Genomic DNA, 26,397 nt, shown 5'->3' with positions numbered 1-26,397 from the left:
GCCACAGCAGAAATATATCTCTGTCTACAACATTATCTTTTAAAATGATGTTCTTCTGAAAAATGTTACTTTCGCCCCTGCTCTCCCCTACATTCTCCGAAGTCCCGATCTGAATCAATGATTCGCGATGCTCCGAAGTCCCGATCTGAATAAAATGATTCGCGATGCTCCGAAGTCCCGATCTGAATCAAATGATTCGCGATACATTCTCCGAAGTCCCGATCTGAATCATGTTTCGCAATACATGCTCCGAATTCCCGATCTTAATCAATGATTCGCGATGCTCCAAAGTCCCGCTCTGAATCAATGATTCGCGATGCTCCAAAGTCCCGATCTGAATAAAATGATTCGCGATGCTCCGAAGTCCCGCTCTGAATCAAATGATTCGCGAAACATGCTCCGAAGTCCCGATCTGAATCAATGATTCACGATACATGCTCCGAAGTCCCGATCTGAATGAATGATTCACTATGCTCCGAAGTCCCGATCTGAATGAATGATTCACTATGCTCCGAAGTCCTGATCTGAATCAAATGATTCGCAATACATGCTCCGAAGTACTTTTTCAGAGCTTCAGGTCTCTGCTTAATTATCAACAAGTGTGAGTTAATGTCAATCAAACGCTGTGATCTTCCCTCTATTTGTAACATTCCTGTGAAAGATCAAGTTACATACTTGAAATGATACAAAATAAATTTCGACCCTTTAATAGTGAAAACCCAAAGAAAACTCAACTCGTGGCTGCAGAGAGATTTGTCAATAAGAGGAAGAATTTTACTCTCTAAAGCTGAAGTATTGTCTCGACTAACTTATGCTGCTCTTTCCTTGGAGGTTGATAAAGGAACATTGTAAAAAATTGATAGCTTGTTAAACAATTTTGTTGGGAAAAATAAAACTCACTATATTAGGAAATCTGTAATAATGAACCAAACTAAACAAGGGGGACTGGATTTTGTAAATTTTACTACCTTAAATAATACTTTATTAAATAATGCTAACTTTGTAATATTATCCCTTATTCTATTTTCTCTAAAGTTGGTGGCCTGAATTTCCTTTTACTTTGTAATTATAATGTTTTAAAAATCCCTGTCAAATTTTCTAATTTCCATAAGCAGATGCTCTTGGCCTGGTCCTTAATATACAAACACAACTTTTCTCCGCACAGATATTATTTATTGAACAATAAAGATATTCTTTACAAGAATAAATCAGTTTTCTTTGACAGCTGGTTTGAAAACAACCTTCTTTTAGTTGGACAGCTTTTTAATTCACAAGGCAGACTTTACAACTACTAATATCCCTGTATCTGCTGATGAATATGCTGTTGTTTTCAATGCCATTCCCTCTGGTGTGTCTTTTCTGTTGCAAGGTATTACATTTCAATGGCCATGTACTTACATTCTAAATTTAACTGACACAATGAACTGAAATGTTTGCTTTTCTGCAGATTAACAAAAAAAAATAATTATAAAATTAGAGCTATCTTTCAGAGAGAGATAATAACGATTCCTTACATAATCCCTTATTGGAATAGCATTGTGGAGAATTTACCTTGGGAGAAAGTATGGACCTTGCCTCATAGATATCTGCTTACCAACAAAGTAAAATAAATAACATTTAAGTTAATTCACAAATGTTACCCAACTAAAGCCTTTCTTAGGAAATATAAGTTAGACATTGACTTGAGTTGCTGTTTTTGTCATTCTTCTGAAGAAGACTTCATTTATTTTGGCAATGCTCCTACAATGAAAAATTTTGGTCAGACTTTTTGGCGTTTATTCAGTTTTATTTTGTAAGTGACTTCTCTTTTTATTTTCATGATGCTTTCTTTGGATTGTTTGACTATTCAAAAGAGAATCCTGGAGAAAAGAGAAAATATTACATAATTAATTTATGTTTCCTGTTAGCTAAATTTCACATTCATAAACAAAAGTTTACTGGCTCTAAACCTCTTTTTTCTTGATTCAAATTGGACTTCGACATGCATATGTAAACTATCCAAAGTTATATTAATTTGAAAGCTATGAAAACAGTCTCTTTATATTCATCCTTTGTGTCTTCTTGAGATGTAATTTTATTACCTTGTTTTTCTTGTTGTTACCCTGGCCATGGGCACCGTATAGGGGTCCTAATTCCAAGTCCAAATGTTTATTGTGCAGAGTATCGTAAATACAGTAGGTTATGGATTAAATGAACGTGAACAGGTGTGTGAAAACTTAACGTGTGTAAGTATTTAATGCATGCCTTCCGTCTTTAAAGGACAGCATTCCAAATTAAATAGGCTACTTATGTCATTAATTTTAACCAACAAAATATGTTAAATAAATGTATACATGCAGTAAAACTTACAGTATCTGAAAAATTAGTTTAATGTGTATCTCTATTGTATTTGTCTTATTGTGCTTCTTTAAAACACACACACACACACACACACACACACACACATATATATATATATATATATATATATATATATATATATATATATATATATATAGACATAAGTAGCCTATTTAATATATACAAATGATACATCATACATTATGTTCCTCCATTTGTTTGGTTTCTTCATATTGTCTAGTTTATTTTGCTGTGTTTATACTTCACCTGCATGTGGTTAGCAAACTGCTAACAACTTGCTGTAACTTCAACTTAACAACTTGACAACATTCTGTTCACTTTCAAATAGTTTGTCTAAATCACAATATAAATCCAACAGAATTGTGCTTTTCTGTATATGAAAATCAGTGGTGTTATGTTTAAAATGTTTAAAAGAGCTCAGCAGGAGGGTACTGTAAATCTTGTTGCCGAAACCTTCTTAAAAAACACATACCCACCAGGGAATTTTTTTTATAGGTTACTTTTATCATTTTATATTAGCAGAAACACCCATGTCATACTGCTTAAGGTGTATATATATAATATGTTATCTTGTTTTGGAAGACACCCTTCCAAAACACCACTTATACACACATCTTAAACGCGATCAAGTAAGCAAACGCCACGTGATCTGCCATGACTGACGTAATTGCAGCAAACTATGGGAGCCACAAGGCTTGTTCGACTTCATGCAGTTTTGCGCAAACCGATCGTCGGCTGACTTGAAGCAGTGCATGCCGGTTAGAAATTTTGTCCGACTTGATACAGCGCTGACGCCACGTGACTGTGACGTGTGCTGTCAAAGTACCACGAGAGCGATTCGAGAGTAGCCGGAGAACTCAGCCAGCGCAGCTTCTGAAGAGCGGCTGCACAGGTTCTGATGACGACACAACTGATCCACGATTGGCTGGATTCACTGATGACACCGATGACGTGCGTTTCAAGTTTATTGCGAGTCGGCTTCAGTTTCAGAAATTCTCATATGGACTTTAAAAACAGTTCAATACGTTTTTATGTCGTCTTCATCTTATAAATCATATTTATTAAATATTGTTTTACTGTATTTACTTTATTGTTAATATAAAGTTTGTGTATGTTTATTTTGCATGACTTTCTTTTTTATACAGACCTTTTACAGTATTCAGCAGCATAACCTATTCAAATGAGCATTTTTAAGAACTAAAATGTTAATCTAAAAAGCATACAATCTAATGTGGTCATAAATGCTCCTATACAAATGATACATCATACATTATGTTCCTCCATTTGTTTGGTTTCTTCATATTCTCTAGTTTATTTAGCTGTGTTTATACTTCACCTGCATGTGGTTAGCAAACTGCTAACAACTTGCTGTAACTTCAACTTGACAACACTGTTCACTTTCAAATAGTTGGTCTAAATCACAATATAAATCCAACAGAATTGTGCTTTTCTGTATATGAAAATCAGTGGTGTTATGTTTAAAATGTTAAAAAGCTCAGCAGGAGGGCACTGTAAATCTTGTTGCTGAAACCTTCTTGAAAAACACATACCCACCAGGGAATTTTTTTATAGGTTACTTTTATCATTTTGTATTAGCAGAAACACCCATGTCATACTGATAAAGTATATATCCAATATGGTATCTTGTTTTGGAAGGCACCCTTCCAAAACACCACTTTTTATTTTTATTTTTTTTTTCAAAACACCACTTATACACACATTTAAACGCGATCAAGTAAGCAATCGCCACGTGATCTGCCATGACTGACGTAATTGCAGCAAACTACGGGAGCCACAACGTGTCCGGCTTCATATCTCTGTTTGTAGCTCCTCCCCACCTGCACGCGGCTACTCTCGCGGATCGGTTGCATCCAGCCGCAGCCGATGTCGAACACAGCTAATGATTCGCGATGCTCCGAAGTCCCGATCTGAATCAATGATTCGCGATGCTCCGAAGTCCTGTTCTGAATCAATGATTCGCGATGCTCCGAAGTCCCGATCCGAATCAATGATTCGCGATGCTCCGAAGTCCCGATCTGATTAAATGATTCGCGATGCTCCGAAGTCCCGATCTGAATTCGCGATGCTCCGAAGTCCCGGTCTGAATCAATGATTCGCGATGCTCCGAAGTCCTGATCTGAATCAATGATTCGCGATGCTCCGAAGTCCCGATCCGAATCAATGATTCGCGATGCTCCGAAGTCCCGATCTGATTAAATGATTCGTGATGCTCCGAAGTCCCGATCTGAATTCGCGATGCTCCGAAGTCCCGATCTGAATCAATGATTCGCGATGCTCCGGAGACCCGATCTGAATCAATGACACGCGATGCTCCGAAGTCCTGATCTGAATCAAATGATTCGCGATGCTCCGATGATGTTCTCTCCTTAAATATGAAGAGCTCAAACAACAGATTCAGAATTTCATCCAAATTTCACAAAAAGCTTATGTTCATATGTTTTGTCACTCCTCTGAATAAATTATTCAAATGATTCACGATTTTAAATCCTTTGGTGTAGACATATCAACCTTCATAACTTGAACTTCGGTGTATTTCATATTAGTTTATAGGCCACCTGGTTACAGTTAGGATTTCCTTGAGGATGTTATGTTTTTTTTTTTTTTTTTTTTTTTTGTCTGGTTTTATAACTTGTGCTGACAAGATTCTGATTATGGGGGATTTTAATATTCATGTTTGTTGCCCAGAAAAACCCATGTCTAAGGATTTTTTTATTTTGAATTAAATTTACCCAGAGTGTAATGGGGCATACACATGTCCATAGGCATACACTGGATCTAGTGTTATCTTTGGGTATAAGCATTGAGAATATTTGCGTTGATGAGATTCCTATTTCGGATCATAAGCCTGTTAGGTTTGTTTTGAACATGCCTCGTGTTGTACAGGATGTTTCTTTTCCTCCAAAAATGTCCAGAGTCATTACGGATCATACACATGATGCTTTTACTGCTGCTTTTATGGCTGTAGAGCTACCTTTTATAAATGTTTTTTTTCTGAATTGCATGTAACAGCACCAGATGAAATGGTACACTCTTTTAATCATGTATGTAGTAAGATTCTTGATACTGTTGCACCTTTTAAGGTGAAGAGTGAAAAAGTGAATAAGCGACCATGGCTAAATGAGGTAACGCAGGGTTTTAGGCGGGTCTGCAGGCAGGCTGAGCGTACGTGGGTTAAAAATAAATAGCAAATTTCATATGATATTTTTAGGGAATCTTTGAGAAATTATCAAAATGCAGTCAAATCAGAGAGATCATCTTATTTCACAAGAGGTGAACAACCCTAAAGTGCTGTTTGCTACCATAGATAAGGTGTTAAACCCACCTTAAAGTGTACTTGTAAGACCATCTCATGACTTATGCTAGGCTTTTAAAAAAAAAAATGTGGACAAGGTGGATTTGATCAGGTCGAGTATATCAGGAGTAGGGCACACAGTGTTTAATATAATAGAGAGACCTTCTCTCCCAGTTCTGAGTCAGTTTAATTTGGTTTCCTTAGAAAAGTTGGAGGGCATTGTCTTGCATTTAAAATCTACTACATCCATTTATGATGTCGTCCCCACTAAATTGTTGTCAATGCATGTCCTTGGTCCTAGCATTCTTTTAATTATCAACAGTAGCCTACAATCTGGCATAGTACCACTTGAGTTCAAGCGGGCCATTACTGAGCCAGTTCTAAAAAAAAAAAAAAAAACTGTAAAGTAAGGATCTCAAAAATTTTAGCCAAATATCGAAACTCCCCTTTATGAGTATGATTTTAGAAAACGTTGTCCACACTCTGGACATTAAGTAAAGAAGACACGACAAAGTTTGGTGCCGAAACCTGAAAAGCTGTACGCGCTTCCACAACAAGACTTTTACAAGACATCGAAACAGAGGTAGACAAAGAAGATCTGGTCATTGAATGATTATGTGAACTGTTAGCCGTGTTATCTGTAAAAGAGGAAACGCTGCTGGAGTTGGATGTTGGAATATGTGGAAGGGATATAAAGAGCGAGTCATCACCGCAAAATCACATGTGCACCGAGTAATACAGAGAAACCGGGAAAGTAGCAGACCAAGCAGCACAGAGCCCTCGCTGCACAGACAAACAGTTAAGTTGCCCAAGTTGATTATTGATCAGTTTAATGGTGAAATCAGTCAGTGGCAAGACTTTTGTAATCAGTTTGAAACCGCTATTCACAAGAATGATGTGCTGAGCAAAACAGAGAAGTTTAATTATTTAAAGACGTACATAACTGGCGCTGCTTCAAAGGCAATAGCGGGACTGATGTTAACAGACAGTAATTATGATCACGCAATCGAGCTGCTGCAGAATCTGTTCGGAAGAAAAGACCTGCTTGTTAACCCTCATATGACCAAACTACTGAATCTTTGCCCAGTAAAGAAATCAAACTAAGTCACTGCTCTGAGACAACTTTATGATGAATGTGATGTACTGTACATATCCGCAGCTTAGAATCGCTTGGTTGAAAAAATTGATAGCATGTTAAAACACACTATATTAGGAAATCTGTAATAATCGACCAAGCTAAACAAGGGGGACTGGATTTTGTAGATTTTACTACCTTAAATAATACTCTATTAAATAATGCTCTCTTTGGAATATTATCCCTTATTATATTTTCTCTGAAGTTGGTGGCCTTAATTTCCTTTTACTTCGTAATTATAATGTTTTAAAAATCCCTGTCAAATTCTCTAATTTCCATAAGCAGACAGCTTTTTAATTCACAAGGCAGACTTTACAACTTCTCAGATTTCTTACAGAAATATAATATCCCTGTATCTGCTGATGAATATGCTGTTGTTTTCAATGCCATTCCCTCTGGTGTGTCTTTTCTGTTGCAAGGTATTACATTTCCATGGCCATGTACTTACACTCTAAATTTAACTGAAACAATGATCTGAAATGTTTGCTTTTCTGCAGATTAACAAAAAAAAAATATATATATATAAAATTAGAGCTTTCTTTCAGAGAGAGATAATAACGATTCCTTACAGAAACCCTTATTGGAATAGTATTGTGGAGAATTTACCTTGGGAGAAAGTATGGACCTTGCCTCATAGATATCTGCTTACCAACAAAGTAAAAGAAATAATATTTAAGTTAATTCACAAATCTTACCTAACTAAAGCCTTTCTTAGGAAATATAAGTTAGACATTGACGTGAGTTGCTGTTTTTGTCATTCTTCTAAAGAAGACTTCATTCATTTATTTTGGCAATGCTCCTACAATCAAATATTTTGGTCAGACTTTTTGGCGTTATTTTGTAAGTGACTTCTCTTTTTATTTTCATGATGCTTTCTTTGGATTGTTTGACTATTCAAAAGAGAATCCTGGAGAAAAGAGAAAATATTACATAATTAATTTATGTTTCCTGTTAGCTAAATTTCACATTCATAAACAAAAGTTTACTGGCTCTAAACCTCTTTTTTCTTGATTCAAATTGGACTTCGACATGCATATGGAAACTATCCAAAGTTATATTAATTTGAAAGCTATGAAAACAGTCTCTTTATATTCATCCTTTGTGTCTTCTTGAGATGTTATTTTATTACCTCATTTTTCTTGTTGTTACCCTGGCCATGGGCACCATATAGGGGGGAAAAGGTAGGACAATTTCTAAGGGCCCCTGACTGACAGGGGGCCCAACAAATAGGTAAAAATGTATTGTAATTTTTTTTTATTATATTATACACTATATAAAACATCAAGTATATTTCAAATAATAATAAAATGAATGATGTCTTTGATTTTACTTATTTTGGCAATAAAAGTTAAATATCACCAGTGACCAAAAAATAAAACATCCATATTGACCGACCACCCCCCTGTATCTGCATGAAATGGTTTGGCCCTGCCTTAGCTAGGGATGGGTATCGTTAAGGTTTTAACAGTATTACTGCTCTTACCGATACTGCTTAACGGTCCGGTACTTTAACTGTATTTTTATCGGTACTTTGTGTTGTGTGTGTGTGTGTGTCTGTGTGTGTGTGTGTGTGTGTGTTTTAAGAACAAGTTGAGAACAGAATTAACATTTCTTTATTTTTTTTTTTAATGTAAAATTAATAATGGGCTTGTCTTGGACCAGAGGTGTTAGGAGGAGTTGGTTGGTTCATAGTAGCTGCAGCTTAAATATATATATATATATATATATATATATATATATATATATATATATATATATATATATATATATATATATATATATATATATATATATATATATATATGTATATATGAGTCATTCCACGAAACCGGTACGATTTGGACTTAAACATTTTTAAATTTTTTACCTATATATATTACTTTTCAGAACACACCACAACATTAATAACATATTCAACTTCCAGAAAAACATATTTTCCCACCTCAGGCATCAAATCCCTATTTATTATTGGTTACTATTTTAAGGTAAGGGCACTATTAATCTTCAACCCCGTTATGGACACTATGGGAGCTCTCTGAATATGATTATAAAATGTATTTGTAATGAAATCAACATTTTTCCTCTTATTCAGATGTCCCTCACACTTAATTCAATAATTGAAAATATAAAAGTTACATAAAATCTCACTTTTGCAATACTAAAGCCTGAAATTGTCACTTTTTGTGACCGCAACCTCATCATTTTTTACCAAAGTTGTAGTTTAACTTCAGAATTTGAACTAAAATCAGTATTCTTATTATTGCTCTGAATATTTCAAACATTAAATTACTTTTTCATAAACTTAAAAAATAATAATAAAAACTTAAGTGTAACAGGGTTGAGACAAGGGTAACGGGGTTGAAGATGGTAACGGGGTTGAAGAGACAAATACAGTTTAACTTATTAATAGTTGTTTTTTACTCAAATTCACTGTAAGATTTTCTATAAACACTGCATTTCAATATGTTACCAAGAAAGACAACAAATATAAATTACAAATGAACTGAGTTTTATTAACCTGACTGCAGGAAAAACAACAATAACAGCTACATTAGAACATTATAAACTTATTCTCAACTCAATCCGGTTACAACAGTTACAGCTCACCGGTGAAATGTATTAAATCATTCATGTGTTTTGAGTTTTACATTGAGTGAGAGAGAGAGAGAGTGTGTGTGTGTGCAGGGGTGTAGATTACGCAGGGGATGTGGCGTTCATTTTACAAGTATTTGTCCCTTTTTCCAGGATCAGCTTTTAGGCGTGCACGATACTGCCTATAACTTTCCGCCGCTGTTGTCGGTGGCATCACAGACTCATAGATGTCTGTGTAGATGTTTAAATTGATATCATTAAATAAAAAATTATTTCAGAGCAATTTACTTAACACTGAGGTGTGAAAATCTAGGCAGTAATGTATTAATTAATTTAAATTACTGGATAACGTCAGAACCAAAGAGTTCAAAACACAACCCCATCACAATCTCACAACCCCTTTATGATCAAATAAGTAACGGGGTTGTGATTTTTTACTCAAAATGTCCACTGTTCTACATTTAGTGAATGACAGGGGAGCACATGGCATGCATGATTTTAAGAAATTGTGTATATTGTTGAAATAAGATCATTTTCACAAGTAATAGTTTTCTATCTTTATTTGATGTAACAGGGTTGAGTCGTTAAGCTTGACAACAACAATATCACAATATAAATAAGTTATAATTATAAAAGATGGTGGTAACTTGCCTGTGTCTGCTCACAATGTTGGTCAAAAGACTTCAATGATGTCACTTCCTGTTATTGATGCCACATAAGGTTAAGTTCATTATTTTTATGGGGGAAGAATGATGTGCGTAACGGGGTTGAGGGGTTACTGAGGGACGGTACTAAATAATGTAATTTTAATTAATAATCATGAACTTACTAAGAAAAAAATCATTAACAGCAAATAAGCACAGATAGATATTTATGGGAAAGGCAAAATGTATGGACTTTTTATTTTATTGTTCATATTACAAATACACTTTCATAGAAGGCCACGAGGGACATGACAAAATAGGTGGTGTCAACTGAAAAAAACAAGATAATTTCTAATATAAAGATAAAATGTATATCATGTTTTCAAACTTTATTAAAGGAGACATTTCAATTGATACAAACAACTTTTAAAAATAGATTTTGGTGACCCAATAAATAAAATACACTTGAAAAGGTCAGAGGGACTCAAATCGTACTGGTTTCGTGGAATGACTCATATATATATATATATATATATATATATATATAATAAAAAGGTTGCAAAATGTGGCAATTTTGTAAACTAACTTGAGGTACTGTGCATTTAAGTTAGCCAAATAATTGTTTACATTTACATACTGATTTTTCCTTATTTGGAATTTTAAAAACAAGTAGAAAATATGTTGATTTCATTCAAATTTTTCCCAAAAGAAATCAACAGAATTTCTACGTAAGGTTAGCAAACCAGGGAGATTTTACATTTATTTTAAATGACGTGAACAACGTTGATTCAACATGATTTAAGCATACATACCTGACGTAGATGGGGCAACAACCAGAGACGAGCTAGCTAGGCAGTCAATACACATTATGCACTTTTGAAAGATGCTTTGACAGATTGCTTGTGTTTCCGCCCTTACATGAAAATATTGTTTTGCACTTGTGACAACGAGGGTTGTCAGCATTAACTCTAGTGAAGTATAACCACACTTTGGAACGTTTTGCTCTCTCCGCCATCGTCACACTTTGTTTTCGTACTGTTATGCGTGTACCGCGCTCGTTGTTGTGTGTGTGTGACTGACAAACAGCCTCCGCGGCGCGCATGCAAGTTCTTGCAGATCTCACAGACAAACATCTTAATATCGCAAATTACAAATGTTAAGATAAAATGTGCACGATAACATTAAGCAAATCTCTTCGCCATCGTCACTCTTTATTATTAAGCAGGAGTTTACGTACAGTTAATGCATGTGCGTGCGCTCGTTGTGGTGTGTGTGTCTGTGTGTGACCTCACTGACCTGACAAACAGCTTCCGCGGCGTGCATGAGAGTTCATGCAGATCTCACGGACAAACGTCTTAATATGATCGCACATTAGAAATGTTTGGAGAGATTAAATGTGCACGACAACATTATTAAGCAAAAATACGTAATATACATTATTTTTTTCCTCCAGTACCGAAAGCAGAACCGATACCGTCAGATCTTACTGATACTACGGTCTTTCATAATTTAGCCCCGGGGCCAGTTTAATACCGGGTTTTGGTACCCATCCCTAGCCTTAGCACACTCATCAGTGACGTGCAGACAGTCAAATAATGATGAGCTAAAAAATTATATCTGATGACGAAATTGTGATGAAATTAATGCCGAGTTTTTGTTAACTAGACGAGATTGGATTATAATGTTATTTGAGGACTATTGGACATTTAAAATGCACCTTATAGGCTATTGTCTTTCAAAATGTGTGTCCCTGTCATTGGATTTGTTTCGTTTTGATCTAGTCAGTATAACAGCTGCAGTGGATGGATAAAACGTGAGCTAGCGATCTGAAACAATGGCCTCAGCAACCGAAGGGACAGGGATGAGGTGACCAGACATCCCGTTTTTTTCCCGGGAGTCACAGTTCGTTGTCGATTAACTTAAAGTTAGTGAAGGCGGGATAGGCGCTTCCTCAGTTCTCATCTACTGCGCGCGATCAGTTCTCAGCGCTCAAATACACACACAACAGTCCAAATGTTTATCGTGCAGCGTATCGTAAATACAGTAGGTTATGGATTAAATGAACGTGAACAGGTGTGTAAAAACTGAACGTGTGTCAGTATTTGATGCCTGCCTTCCGTCTTTAAAGGACAGCTTTCCAAATTAAATAGGCTACTTATGTCATTAATTTTAACCAACAAAATATGTTAAATAAATGTATACATGCAGTAAAACTTACAGTATGTGAAAAACGAGTTTAATTTGTATCTCTATTGTATTTGTCTTATTGTGCTTCTTTAAAACACACACACACACACACACACACACATATATATATAATATTTTTTATAAATTGAGTTATGTAAAGCTTTTTATTTTTTTTAAGTGTACTGTATTCATGTTTTAATGTTTGTATTGCTTAATAAAATAAAATAAAAAAAATGCTCCGAAGTCTCGATCTGAATCAATGATTCACGATGCACCGAAGTCCCGATCTGAATCCAATGATTCGCGATGCTCCGAAGTCCCGATCTGAATCCAATGATTCGCGATGCTCCGAAGTCCCGATCTGAATCAATGATTCGCGATGCTCCGAAGTCCCGATCTGAATCAATGATTCGCGATACATGCTCCGAAGTCCCGATCTGAATCAATGACACGCGATGCTCCGAAGTCCCGATCTGAATCAAATGATTCGCGATGCTCCGAAGTCCCGCTCTGAATCAATGACACGCGATGCTCCGAAGTCCCGATCTGAATCAATGATTCACGATATGCTCCGAAGTCCCGAACTGAATCAATGATTCACCATACATGCTCCGAAGTCCCGTTTTGAATCAAATGATTCGCGATGCTCAGACGTCCTGATCTGAATCAAATGATTCGCGATACATGTAGACGGTGGGCCGAGGGTCCGTATCTGCTTTACTTTTCGAAATGAATGATCCCCAAGGAGGGAGAACCTGGATTTGTAAAGTTGGGACGGTTGTTTTATTCTCAACGATATGAAAAGTGTTGCCACTCCCATTTATTGCACATTTTCCCCGAAATCATAATGCATGATCCGTAAATATGCAGGCAAACGCGGTTGCCTACTATATTAGTTGAGCCAATAGCGCGGCAAGATACTGACATGGGATTATTACTATCCAATCAGATGTAGTTTATTTAGAACAGCTGTTACACGAATGATTCCGCTATCAGACACAAGCACCAGCGGTGCACTGATCGTCAAGGACATTCTTTGTGTGATTGTAAGTATTCATTTAATTAGAATATATTTATATAAAATGTTTGTTTTGTACACTGTGTTGTTCAAACGTGTGTAAGCGTCTCGTTAGTGTCGTTATAAGTAGGGTAACGTTTCAGCTGGCGAACTAGCAGTAGCCAGAGCCGTTGAGAATATCATATTTAACGGTTCTGGCAGTAACTAGCATTATGCGATTACATATTTGATTAGGTGTAAACATTACATTCTAACGGTGACACTTCGTCCAACTCGCATAGACTACAGCTCCACTGTATGTTTGTGGATAATTATCTCAGATCGTTTTGCAAACGTTCTCCAAAACTCAAGGCGAACATGAACCTGTTGATGTTTAAGACATATATTTAATCACCAGTTACATCTGACATAAAGTTATAGAGTCAGTATCATAATATTCGAATCAATATTCAAACCGGAGAGCTAAGAACTCTAACGTTAGTTAGAACTGTATGTATTAGAAATAAGATTATCACTATCAAAGAACATAAACTGCATTTATTTTAATTTTAAAACAAACAAGATAAGTATAACTATCAAAAAACATAGACTATCAAACAAAGCAGAGTTATAATGTACATAAACCTGTCATACAGATTTACTTCTGCAAGAGTAGCAAACACACATCTCCCCACATGTGTACATGCATATACACGTGCCCTAGTCATCTCCAAGTGACTTATTGTCACAGTTTAAACACTGACAGAGGTTTGTACATGGCAGCTCATGCAGTTTACATGTGCATCTACCTTTAACACAATTCGTTTTTTTACATGAGCAGTGCACAAGTTCCAGTATGGCCTCTGGAGCTGGCGGAAGAGTCATCCAGTCTACTCCGTAGAAATCTCCTACCATTTTCCAGCCATGATTTACAGGAGGAGGAATGTCTGGCATGCACTCAAGACACCTCCTGTGTACTGCAGCCTGATAGCTTGCCCGCTGGATGTGTTTATGCAAGGAGTCTTTGTTTGGAGGCAAGTCTCTCTCAGAACATTTACCTGATTTGAACAGGTTGGCCCTTGCAATATTGACATCTTGGCAGTCCTTCTGATCATATAGATCACACGTGTAAGCTTCCAGAGCCTCAAATAGTTCTGGTGATGGGGTGAAACTTGTTCCTAGTTCTCTAAACATGGTGACGTATTCTGTTTTTGAACTTAGTTTTTTGTATGCTTTTTCTTTTCCAACCTTATGCAGAGCACTCACTGTGTCACATCCAGAAAAGGCATGCAGACCTACAAGGGCATCACATTTGTCTTCGCCAAGATGGCCATGTAGCTTGGTAATATCAGTAATGTGTGTGTCTCTCCCCTTGGCTGTATGGAAATGGAGGTGGCCATCAATGTGGCTGCAGAAAGCTAGAGCCAGCACAAAGACATCGGTGTCTGGGCTCTTGATTACCAGGTCATGGCTGTGTTTGGCTGCATGGGCTGCATGCAGAATCATTCTGGTGTCTGCCTCCTCTTGACTTGTCTCTAGGTCTTTGAGTTCCAGTATCTCAAGGTCAGTATTGCTCACATTCATCTTAATGGCGTGACACTTGCTTCCATGTGCAACAATGATGGTTATATTGCCAATTATATTCTTTGCAGTTAAGCTCCAATGTTGGAAGAAATACTCCAGTAAGTTTTCTTTATTTTGGCCACATGCCAGAAATTTTTTCCACTGCTTTGGGGTTTTTTGGTCATCTCCATAGATTTTGATTTTTTGGTAGCCCTGTTCTGCGCGCCGACTACGCTCAGCATTTTTGATGCTCAGGTCGCTGTATGTATCACATACAAAATGAAGCTCTGTTGACCTTGTTGCCTTAGCTGAGTGAACTAATGTGTTCAGTACATGATCCGCATACAACCCAAATGTTGGCTGTGGCTTTAGTTGTTGCACCAGAGCCATAGCATCCCAAATCCAAACTGAGCCATCAGGAATGTCACTCACTGTTGCAGGCGGGTGGATCTCATCTAGCAAGATGTGCATCAGCTTAGCTTTGTTGGTTTTGACCAGAGAGCCATCAAAGTTGGAAATTGACTGTGGAAAAGGACCCAAACTGTAAGTGAGCATTTCATTGATGTTAATTTGCCTAACCCCGCCCACAACAATTAGCCTTGCAAACAAGTTGCGATGTGATGTCAGGGTAATTTCTTTTCCTCTAATTTTTGTGACTGTACTTTGTCCATTGTCTTTAAATGTTTTTATTTTCATTTTCTTTATAGGGTCATGGAATGATGCTTGGCCATGGACTATCCTTTTTTCACAGAATTCAGTGAGTGCCTTAACACCTCTTTGTTTAGCCCCTAGTAAGTCTGTGGCAACATTTTCTGATGCCTGTTGGCCAGAAGAGATGTGACAAAGAGAATCTCCATCCAGCAATGGGTCAAAAGGGTTAACCATATTTTGGATAGTGGCCACAATGTTCATCACATCAGCCTGATCTCTCTGCATTCTGGTGTTGTCTAGCTCAGAGTTAAGATGTCCTACCGGGCACTTTCCTGCCATTGTTTTGCATTCAAAAGTGATTGCTGCCCGCTCATGTTGTGTTAGGGTCCAGCGGTGAACTGCACCCTTGTTCAGAGAGAACCCACTGATGCCTCCCTTTGTCTTGGAGTCACGATTGGCTGTTTGCTCAATGACTTGATCACATGCTGTGCCGGCGAAACCATGACTTTGATGTCTTTGTGCCACAAAGTCACCTGAAAGAAGCTGCTGGTGTGCTGAAGGGTGTGTGTCTTCCAGGTTGGTCATTTCAGCCCAATATGCCGTCAAATACCTTGCATAATTTACTTTGTCACAGGCAAAAAACCAGGGCAGCATACTTTGCACAGTGGACAAATGGAGAGCCCAGTTCCCCTCTCTTGTTGCCCTGATGAAAAGAAGCAAATCTTCCATCATGTCAAGGTATGTGCTCCAAAATGCAAATGTATGGTTACAGTTGTTTTTCACCACAAATTCTTCATAACCTTGCAGTAACTGCTGAAATGTGTCTGATGTTAGCATGCCCTTGAACTCTTCAGAGGGAAAACACTCCTGCAGATCTGTTGCCACTTTTAAAGCAGCGGCATTTTGTTCTTGTGTGAGTGTATCCAAGTATGCCCACCATCGTAGTTTCTGGAGTGCTTCCATCAGGAGTTTGTGAGCCCGTATGCTCCTGTTGTAGTGATGGCCGGAGATCACTCCATCGATTGAGCCTGCGGCCACCAGGTCAGACTCAATCAAGATGTCCTGAAAGCCTGCATCACCATACAACTTTCCTATGCATGACAGATACGCCATTGCTGTGTGGAACTCTCCCATCCTCACTACGATTCTCTCAGAGTAAGAATCTGTTTGCCAACGGATCTCTTGGGCCTTGGCGTATATGGCTTGATCCATAACTAAAACAACTTCTTTTTGTTTCAAGCTGTCAGCAATGGCAATGGAGCGGCTCAGGATGGTGTGGACAGTGTTGAGATCAGTCGGACTGGCGTCAATCACTGGGAGGTAGCCAATATGTGTAGATGGTGGTAGTACTGTGTCTTCCTTCAACATTATATTATACCCTGTCCATCCAGGAAGGATTTTGTGCTGGGCCTCAGGTACTTTCAGTAAAAAGAATGCAGCATCAATTCTTCTACCGGTAGTTTGGGCATATCTGTATTGGTCCTGATGGAGATCAATCTTCAATGCAAAGTTCTGTGGACCAGACCGCTTGCCTCTTGTGTATGTTGAAAGATTCAGTGGAGGAGGATGAACCGACCGCTCTCGTGTTCTCTGTCTGGGTAATGTGTCTGGTAAGGATGCTGTATAACTATTTATGGCCCTCTGAATTATTATACCATTGGTGTTATGTGTTGTCCCTTTACCTGAAAGAGTCTCCTCTCCAAAGTCATTATTGTCCCAGACAAGAGTCACAGGCACTTCATCACTGATTTTTTCAGGGATGTATACTTCTCCCCTCTCCATTTGTAGATGAGCAAGGGCAGTATCATGCTCAAGGACCTGGGAATTAGATGAGCAGTGACCCAGACCATTTAACAGCCCTATAAGCTGTGCAGAGCCAGTCATATGCCGAACTGCCATTGCAAGTGAGCACTGTTTAGGCATGAGCCACCTTCCTCTGGTTGCCAGGGTAATAATGTCCTGACAAGTGGACACTATCTTTCTGTTGTCCTCTGAAGTGACATCAACACGTTCATCTGATGGTTGTGATGACATTCCTGATATCCATGCAATGAAGTTAAAAAGTTGGTGAGGCACTACACTCATGCCATTTTCCAGTGTGAGATCACTTGCTGTTGGAGGCCATGGTAGCTTTGGGTATATTTTTGATGTATTTTGAATTATTTCTTTAAGTCTCATTGCTGCGTGATATAACTCCCGAGAATCATCCGTGGTGTTGGTGGCATTTTCTATATTTCCTTGACTTGTCATTTCTCCTTCACTTTCTTCAGATGAGGAGGAAGCAGAGGAGAAGGCAACTTCATGCACAATCTCGTCAGCTGACAGATTGTCCACATATACAAGGTAGGTTGTGGATGCCTTCAGGAACTTCAAGAAGGCATAAGACTTGTGAAGTCTTGACTTTAGTGAGTGTGCCTTATAAGCTGCAATGTTCACTCCCTCTGTTTCTTCCACAGATTTTTTGAAAAGCAAATTCAGCTTTGACAGTCGAAGTACTTCGCGTTGTTTTAACAGCCTCTCCTCAATGACTGTTTTGCAGAAGTGCTTGTATCCATTTTCATATATGTTTGTTTCTGTTCTCTCAATTTTGTTTGTGGTCAGATACCGGGTATAATCTCGATAGCAAGTGAAGTGATACCGTGCTTCACTAGCCACCAAGTCCCTGTCTTGGATATGGAGAAGGAGAGACTCGTCCCTTTTCTCTTCAGCGGCGAGTAGCAATTTCCCGGCATGGAGTGTTTCACACTGTGTTAGCTTTTCTTTTACCCTTTTCCTGCTGTGTGACTGAACCTTGTACTTCTCATGTTTGCATATAATGCATTGTACTGGAAGCAGGTGTGGGGCCCGCTTGGACGTGCAGGAATCACGGGCGTAAGATCTCAGAGCCCGTGTTTTAACTGGAGTTGCCTCACCATCCTCTGCCTCTACCACTAAAAGTGCAAAACAATAGATTTAGGTTCTGCACCCTTCCCCACATCACTGATTAAAGAAAAATGGTTTGTAACTTTCAGCAGGGTATATTGGTTCCACCTGTTCCCTTAACAAGGGTAATAAACCTGTTTCACAGCTTTCAGGTGTCCGTCCTTGTTGATGTTAATGAGGCCATAATAGGAAGGGTTAATTTTTGCAGGGTGTTTATTTATTTTTATTATATTAGTGATTTAAATAAAAATAAAAATGGCATCATTACTCCATTCTTCAGTGTCACGTGACATCCAGTCTATCACATGATAATTTAGAAATCTTTTTTTTTTTTAGTGTTGCAAACAATTCTGCTGTCTAATATGTTTGATGAATAAAAGATTAAAAATAAAAAAAATCTAATAATATAAATCTTATTTATCACTTTTTATCAATTGAACATATCCTTGCTGAATAAAAGTATTGATTTTATTTAAAAAAGAAAAAAAATTACTGTCCAGTAGTGTATATTGTTACAAAATATTTTTATTAAAAAAAAAAGCAGCAACAGTTATGTTTTTTTGTTTTGTTTTACTTTTTATTCCTCAAAGTATCCTAAAAAAGTATCACATTTTCTGAAAAAATATTAAGCAGAACTGTTTCCAACTTTGATAATGAATCATCATTAGAATGATTTCTAAAGGATTGTGTGATAATTATCCTAAAAATTCAGCTTTGCATCACAAAAATAAATGATAATTTAAAGTATAACAAATTGAAAATCAATTATTTTAATTGTAATAATATAATCACAATCTTACATTTTAGATAAAGTAAATGCAGGCTTGATGAGCGAAGAAATTCATAAAAAAAAAAAAAAAAACATGAAAAATAGTACTGTTTCCAAACTTTTGACCTGTACTGTATGTCCAATACTGCACTGCCTGTCTATACATTATAATACCAACCTTCCTTTGCAGTTTCTTCAACTGATACTGCCTTCTCTCTTCTCCTTTGTGCTCGTTTTATCTTCGTTATATTTGTGAAATGACTGTAGCACTCCCTGTGGTAGCCAGTGTTAGCTGGTTTGACTAACTGGTTTGTAGGTTCCTGGCTTTGCAACTTGTATGCCTGTACTGCCTCTTCTGCAATGATACCTTCTATGCCCTCAAGGTCTTTCCACAGAAACACTGATTTAATAAATTTCTCCCAACTTATGTCTGTGAAGGGAATGGTGGGTCCACCACTTCCCTCAAATATATGCATACAGCACTTCATGTTTTTTTTTTTTTCATTTCATCCAAGTAAACATGGGCGGGAAAAAAAGTTTTGTCTGTCTCATTTTTTCATGACGCTGTTTCCAAGCAATACCATTATGTCAAATGTGTTAAATCAGAAGGGTGTATTTATTAAAGATTACAAAGAAATGACAGGATATCGTATGACAAAAGGTGGTTACATAAAATAAAAACAAATATAAATGTATAACGTAACCTCTACATTATTATTTTGTGTCAAACTGAATATGTAACAAAATTAGGTAAAATAGTTCTTATCTTAAATAGTACAATCTTAAATCCTGGGCGCGAAGAGCGCCAGTGCGTTCACAAACGCATCACCGACACTTTCCACGCACGCTATTGGCTGAAGGCAACAAATACGTCATGCAGGTCGGACCCCCGCACGTAGCTGCTTGGTCTATTCGCCGGGAAAATAACCTGGAGAAAATTACCGATATTATAGTAATGTGCAAAGTGTTTGAGTGGCAACAATTTTTATTTGCTTTGTTGAAAAGCGTATCGGTTACATCTAAAAAACCGGGTTATCCCTCGCCACAGATCATTTGAAAACACGAAATCTCCCCTCGGCCCACCGTCTAATGCTCCGAAGTCCCGATCTGAATCAATGATTCACGATATGCTCCGAAGTCCCGAACTGAATCAATGATTCACCATACATGCTCCGAAGTCCCGTTTTGAATCAAATGATTCGCGATGCTCAGACGTCCTGATCTGAATCAAATGATTCGCGATACATGCTCCGAAGTCCCGATCTGAATCAATGATTCACGATGCTCCGATGAAGTTCTCTCCTTAAATATGAAGAGCTCAAACAACAGATTCAGAATTACATCCAAATTTCACAAAAACCTTATGGACATAATTATAATACAAGTAACAAATAATACAAATAATACAAATATAATAACAACTGTAAATTATTCAAATGATTCACGATTTTAAATCCCTTGAAGTTCAAGTTATGAAGGTTGACATGTCTACACCAGTGTATTGCAAATTAGTTTATAGGCCACCTGGTTACAGTTAGGATTTCCTTGAGGATTTAAATTTTTTATTTATTTATCTGGTTTTATAACTTTTGCTGACAAGATTCTGATTATGGGGGATTTTAATATTCATGTTTGTTGCCCAAAAAAAGGCATGTCTATGTCTAAGGATTTTTTTAATTTTGATTGACTCTTTTAAATTTACCCAGAGTGTAAAGGGGCATACACATGTCCATGGGCATACACTGGATTTGGTGTTATCTTTGGGTATAAGCATTGAGAATATTTGCATTGATGAGATTCCTATTTCGGATCATAAGCCTGTTAGGTTTGATTTGAACATGCCTCGTGTTGTACAGGATGTTTCTTTTCCTCCAAAAATCCTGCTACAGATGATTCCAGGTGACATTACTCTCCAGTATAGTCGACAGAGAGGAACCAGTGATGAATGGAAGGTCTCAGAAGTTGTGGAATTCCTGCAAAAAGAGATTCTGAGCAGAAAAAAAACATGCAGCTGATTAAGCCATGTAATTCCAGAGACAGTCAAAGTTACCAGAAACCAGTTAAAATACAAGACACATCATTTGAAATGAAGCATAGAAAACACAACATGCCATCAGCTGTAGTACTGCAAACCATAAGTCAAAGAATACAGAACTGCCTTTTCTGTGATTAGTGCAACACATAAAACGGAACTGTGTCCCGAAACTGATATTGCTGCACGAAAGGACAAACTGATGAAGATGGGAAGATGTTTCATATGTCTTGGGCCAAAGCACATCGCAAGATTCTGTAAGACTAAAATGTGCTGTAATGTATGTGGAAGCCGACTCAACAGTGCTGTATGTGAAAAAAGAGAGACACATACTTCTGACACTGATGATAACAAGGACAATGTAGTTTCTTCCTTTGCTTCCCATTCAGTAAAGATACAGCGTGCTAGTGAACCTGGTGGATGTAGAAGCATTCACTGCTTACTGGATGGAGGCAGTCAGAGAAGCTTCATCAGTTAAAGCACAGTGAGCTTTAAAGTTACCTGTGATCAAGCAAGAAACAGTCACTGTTCATACTTTTGGCTCTACAGCACCAGTTACAGCAAAGCGCAGCACAGTAAAATTAACTCTGCAGAACATCTGGAAGAAGGGGCAGAAAATTGAAATCGAAGCACTTGAGACACCACAAGTGTGCACTGCCGTGATGAAGATCCCAGGTGAGCACATCCAAGCAGAGCTGGAATGAAAAGGCTTGCAGTTAGCAGATTATACAGATGACGGCACTTGTGATACAGAGTTGTCGATGCTGATTGATGCCGATTACTACTGGCGTATAGTGTCAGGCCGAGTTGAAAGAATTACAGATGCACTTGTAGCCATTGAAAGCATCTTTGGATGGTCAGTGCAAAGACCAGTCAAAATGTCCAGTGTTGCTAATGCAGATTGCATACAAATACAATTACTGAAGACATACTGGTTTCAGAGCGTCTGAAAGCCTTCTAGCAAATAGAGCCGCTCGGTATCACCATGAAGCAGACAGACAGTCCTGAGGAAGAGGAGGCTCTTCACAAGTTTGAAAAGACAACTCGGTACAAAGATGGAAGATATGAAGTTGAACTGCCGTGGCGACTTGACAAACCAGAACTTCCAGATAACTACAGAATAACAAGGAAAGGATTTGAATGATTACCTTGAGCAGAGCATTGTCGAAAATGGGGTGGAGGAGGAGTCATCTCCGATCACTGTGAAATACTATATGCCTCATCACGCTGTTCTCCGCGAAGACAAGGTAACAACAAAACTCAGAGTAGTGTTTGATGCCTCAACACATGACACAGACTCTCCATCACTTAATGACTGTCTGCTTACTGGTCCTAACCTGAATCCAGATCTGCTTAGTATATTAATTAAGTTCAGACTGCATGCGATTGCATTTACAGCAGATATCAAAAAGGCTTTTTTGCAGATTTCTCTTGCTGAGAAGGACAGAGATGCTGTGCGATTTCTCTGGCTCTCTGCACTGCCTCATGAAGTCGAAGGTGAGAAGCTGCGTGTACTACAGATGACGAGGGTGGTGTTTGGAGTATCTCCCAGCCCATTTCTCCTTGCAGCTACAGTGAGAAAACATTTTAAGAAATATGAAGCCCTACTTCCTGAGGTAGTGAAGATAATAAAGGAATCACTTTATGTCGATGACTTTATCTCAAGTGCAAGTGATATAGAGAATGCTTTTTCCATAACTGCTAAAGCCAAACAGATTATGTCCACAGCTGGCATGGACCTTTGCAAATGGACAACGAAATGTCCAGAGTTGAAGGAGAAATGGAAATCAACGATGAATGAACTTGGACCAGAGACAGAGACGCCAGGAGCTGCACTGAAGGTGGTAGGCTTGGTGTGGAGGACTGAAAAGGATGATTTTGTCTTTGATCTGACTGCATTGATGGACGCTGTAGAAAAAAGAGAGAATACCAAAAGGAGAATTCTGAAACTCTCTGCTCGCATATATTCGACCCAATAGGCTTTCTAACTCCTTTCACTGTGCGGGTGAAATGCCTTTTTCAAGAGATGTGGATATGAGGTCTTTGCTGGGATGAGGAGCTGTCTACAGATCTTGCACAAGAATGGCAAAGCTGGTGTTCAGAACTTCCACAGATCCACCAAATAGGCATTCCCTGCTGGTATGGAATAAATTCTGAGCACAAGCACGATGCACAACAACTTTACGCGTTCTGTGACACAAGCGAGAAAGCTTATAATACAGTTGCATACTTGCTGCGAGAGGTGGATGATGGAACAAAAATTACGTGCCTCGTTGCTTCAAAGTCCAGGGTAGCCCCGCTGAAAAAGATATCCCTGACACGTCTTGAGTTGATGGGAGCAGTGATTGGAGCAAGACTAGGAAATAACTTGCTAAAGCCTTTGAATCTGGTGCTACAACAGGTTCACCTGTGGACAGATTCAATGATCATACTACAAAGGATTAGCAGTCCATCTTACAGATGGAAACAGTTTGTGTCAAACAGAGTAGCTAAAATACAGTCTTTAACCAACCCGGCAATGTGGTCTCACTGCAAAGGCAAGGCCAATCCAGCAGATCTCCCAACCAGAGGTCAGACCATAGCTAATCTGGAGGAAAGCGGACTGTGGTGGAGAGGACCCCCATTTTTGATTACCCCAAATCTGGTAAAAAAGTGATGACGATCAGAGTGTCGAACAAGTTCAGCAGATCAGTGTGCAACTCAGCAGCAACAGTGACCAAAGTTAAACAGAAATTGTGCTAGACTTACAGAAGTACAGTAAACTATTGCGGGTAACTGCTTGGATTAAGAGGTTTGTGCACAACGCAAGTTCAAACTCAAAGAGAAGAGGTGAGTTGACTGCGGAAGAAATGTTTGAGGCTGATAAGTACTGGACCAAAGTGACACAAGTTTGCAGTTTTAGTCATGAGATGAGTTTGCTGAAAAATGGTAAAACCCTGAATTCAGATTCCAAGATCAGAGATTTAAAACCTTTCCTTGACGCTGATGAATTGCTCTGTTTTGGAGGCAGATTGCAACAGTCGGACTTCAGTTACAGAGAAAAACACCCATGGATTCTACCTAGCAAATGCAGATATTGTGAGCTACTGATCCAATACAGCCATGAAGTTACCATGCATTTTGATCTAGGAGACACTGTTGTACAAATGAGAAGTAGACACTTTTGTGGTATATTGAGGTATAGTGCCCAGGTGCACCGCACTGTCTTAATACGGCCCTGGATACATGCTCTGAAGTCCTGATCTGAATCAATGATTTGCGATGCTCCGGAGTCCCGATATCCTTGTTGATCCAGGAACAATATTCCAACCAACCAATCAGAAGTGAGATATAACTTTTCAGGAAATATCTGTTTTAGGCTTACAATCAGGATTAGAAGCTTCTACACCATTGTTAATTGGCTATCATTTCCCTCTGATTTTAGGACTAAATTATGGATAGGGTTAGGTTTAGGGGTAGGGATTGGGTTAAGTCTATATTTTTGAACAATAATGTTGATCCAGGATCATCAGAAGATGTTGATCCAGGAACATGTCTTATTGGCAAAATCATAGCAACCCCTTTTCTTCTCCCTGAATCTTTTCAAGGTCCTGCAGATATTCATCTCCCTTGCCACCTGACGTATGGTTTTTCCCTGTTGCATGTCTTTCACTGCTCTGTCCAACTCCACAATAGCAGTTGAAGCCCTGTCAGTCTTCTGTTTATAAGTGTGTGGCATAATGGGTTTTCGTCTAAAATTAAGAATGCCACATAGTTCAAGTGAAAAAAATTCAAGAGTGCAATGTACAATTACAAATTAATAATGTGTTGAAAATAATCATAAGTGGGGGTGAGTTGTGCCACTGGCATAACTTAACCCAGGCCCTTTGGCACAAAACACCCCATACCCACAAGTTTGAAAAACCAGCAGTTAAGAGCTAAAATCATGCTAACTTTATTGACTCATTGTGTAGCCTAGTAAAACACTAAAACGTGTAAAACTTTTCTAGAATTGTTCAGATACTACCATGAAAAAACCTTGATCATAGAAATATTACTTTCAAAGGAAAAAACTCATCCTTTGGAGGATGAGTAAAATGGATGGCTTTTTAAAATTATGTGGTCACATGACCAATTTCTTGAATGGTTTTCCAGAAAGAAGAGGTGGAACTACTTCCTCCCCCCGGCACAAATCACCCCACTCTCCCCTACATTCTTGCATGAAATACTTTTAAAACTACATTTCATGACACGATAACAGTAATATTTAGAAAATTATCTGAATAAAAATGGTGGTTGAAAATGCTGCGTTAACTCAACTGGCATAAGCTTTCGTCACCATCATCCCAACAACCCTCCAGACCAAACTGACCCAGCTCTCTGTTCCTAGCTCTATCTGTCAGTGGATCACCAGCTTTCTGACAGATAGGCAACAGTTAGTGAGACTGGGCAAATTCATGTCAAACAGCTGCTCCACCAACACTGGTGCCCCTCAGGGATGTGTTCTCTACCCTCTGCTCTTCTCCCTGTACACCAACGACTGCACCTCTAAAGTCCCCTCTGTCAAGCTCCTGAAGTTTGCAGATGACACTACAGTCATCGGCCTCATCCAGGACGGTGATGAGTCTGCTTACAGACAAGAGGTTGAGCAGCTGGCTGTCTGGTGCAGTCTTAACAACCTGGAGCTGAACATGCTCAAAACAGTGGAGATGATTCCCCAATCACCATCATGAACAGCACTGTGACTGCAGAGGAGTCCTTTAGATTCCTGGGAACCACCATCTCTCAGGACCTGAAGTGGGACAATCACATTGACTCCATTGGGGAAAAGGCCCAACAAAGGTTGTACTTCCTTCGCCAGCTGAGGAAGTTTAACCTGCCACAGGAGCTGCTGAAACAGTTCTACTCAGCCGTCATTGAGTCTGTACTGTGTACTTCTATAACTGTCTGGTTTGGCTCAGCAACAAAATCAGACATCAGAAAACTACAGAGAACTGTTCGGACTGCTGAAAGGATTATTGGTGCTCCTCTGCCCACCCTTCAAGAACTGTATTCATCCAGAGTAGGGAAAAGGGCTCATAAGATCACTCTGGATCCCTCACATCCAAGTCACCCCATTTTTGTACTTTTGCCATCTGGCTTGTGCCTCAGAGCCGCAAATACCAGAACAGTAAGGCACAAAAACAGTTTCTTCCCCCAGGCAATCTACCTCATGAACAGTTAAATGTTCCCCACTTATACTTATGCAAACA

The 26,397-nt window shown here is 38.5% G+C and overlaps 1 protein-coding gene and 1 long non-coding RNA gene across 2 annotated transcripts in view; one reads left to right on the top strand and one right to left on the bottom strand.

Annotated features, from left to right (window-relative positions):
- LOC127968355 (proline rich transmembrane protein 1B) overlaps positions 1–26,397 on the bottom strand; it is a 51,516-nt gene that overhangs the window by 5,546 nt on the left and 19,573 nt on the right. The gene's annotated exons all lie outside the window — the stretch shown is intronic.
- On the top strand, positions 16,214–18,512 carry LOC127968363 (uncharacterized). Its single transcript, XR_008155959.1, has 3 exons — positions 16,214–16,598; positions 16,684–17,786; positions 17,900–18,512. It is a non-coding gene; the product is annotated as an uncharacterized LOC127968363 (long non-coding RNA).

The sequence above is a fragment of the Carassius gibelio genome, chromosome B11, assembly GCF_023724105.1.
Source record: "Carassius gibelio isolate Cgi1373 ecotype wild population from Czech Republic chromosome B11, carGib1.2-hapl.c, whole genome shotgun sequence".
Classification (NCBI taxonomy): domain Eukaryota; kingdom Metazoa; phylum Chordata; class Actinopteri; order Cypriniformes; family Cyprinidae; genus Carassius; species Carassius gibelio.
Note: the sequence above shows the minus strand (reverse complement) of the source record. Positions and strands in the feature narration are given on the sequence as shown.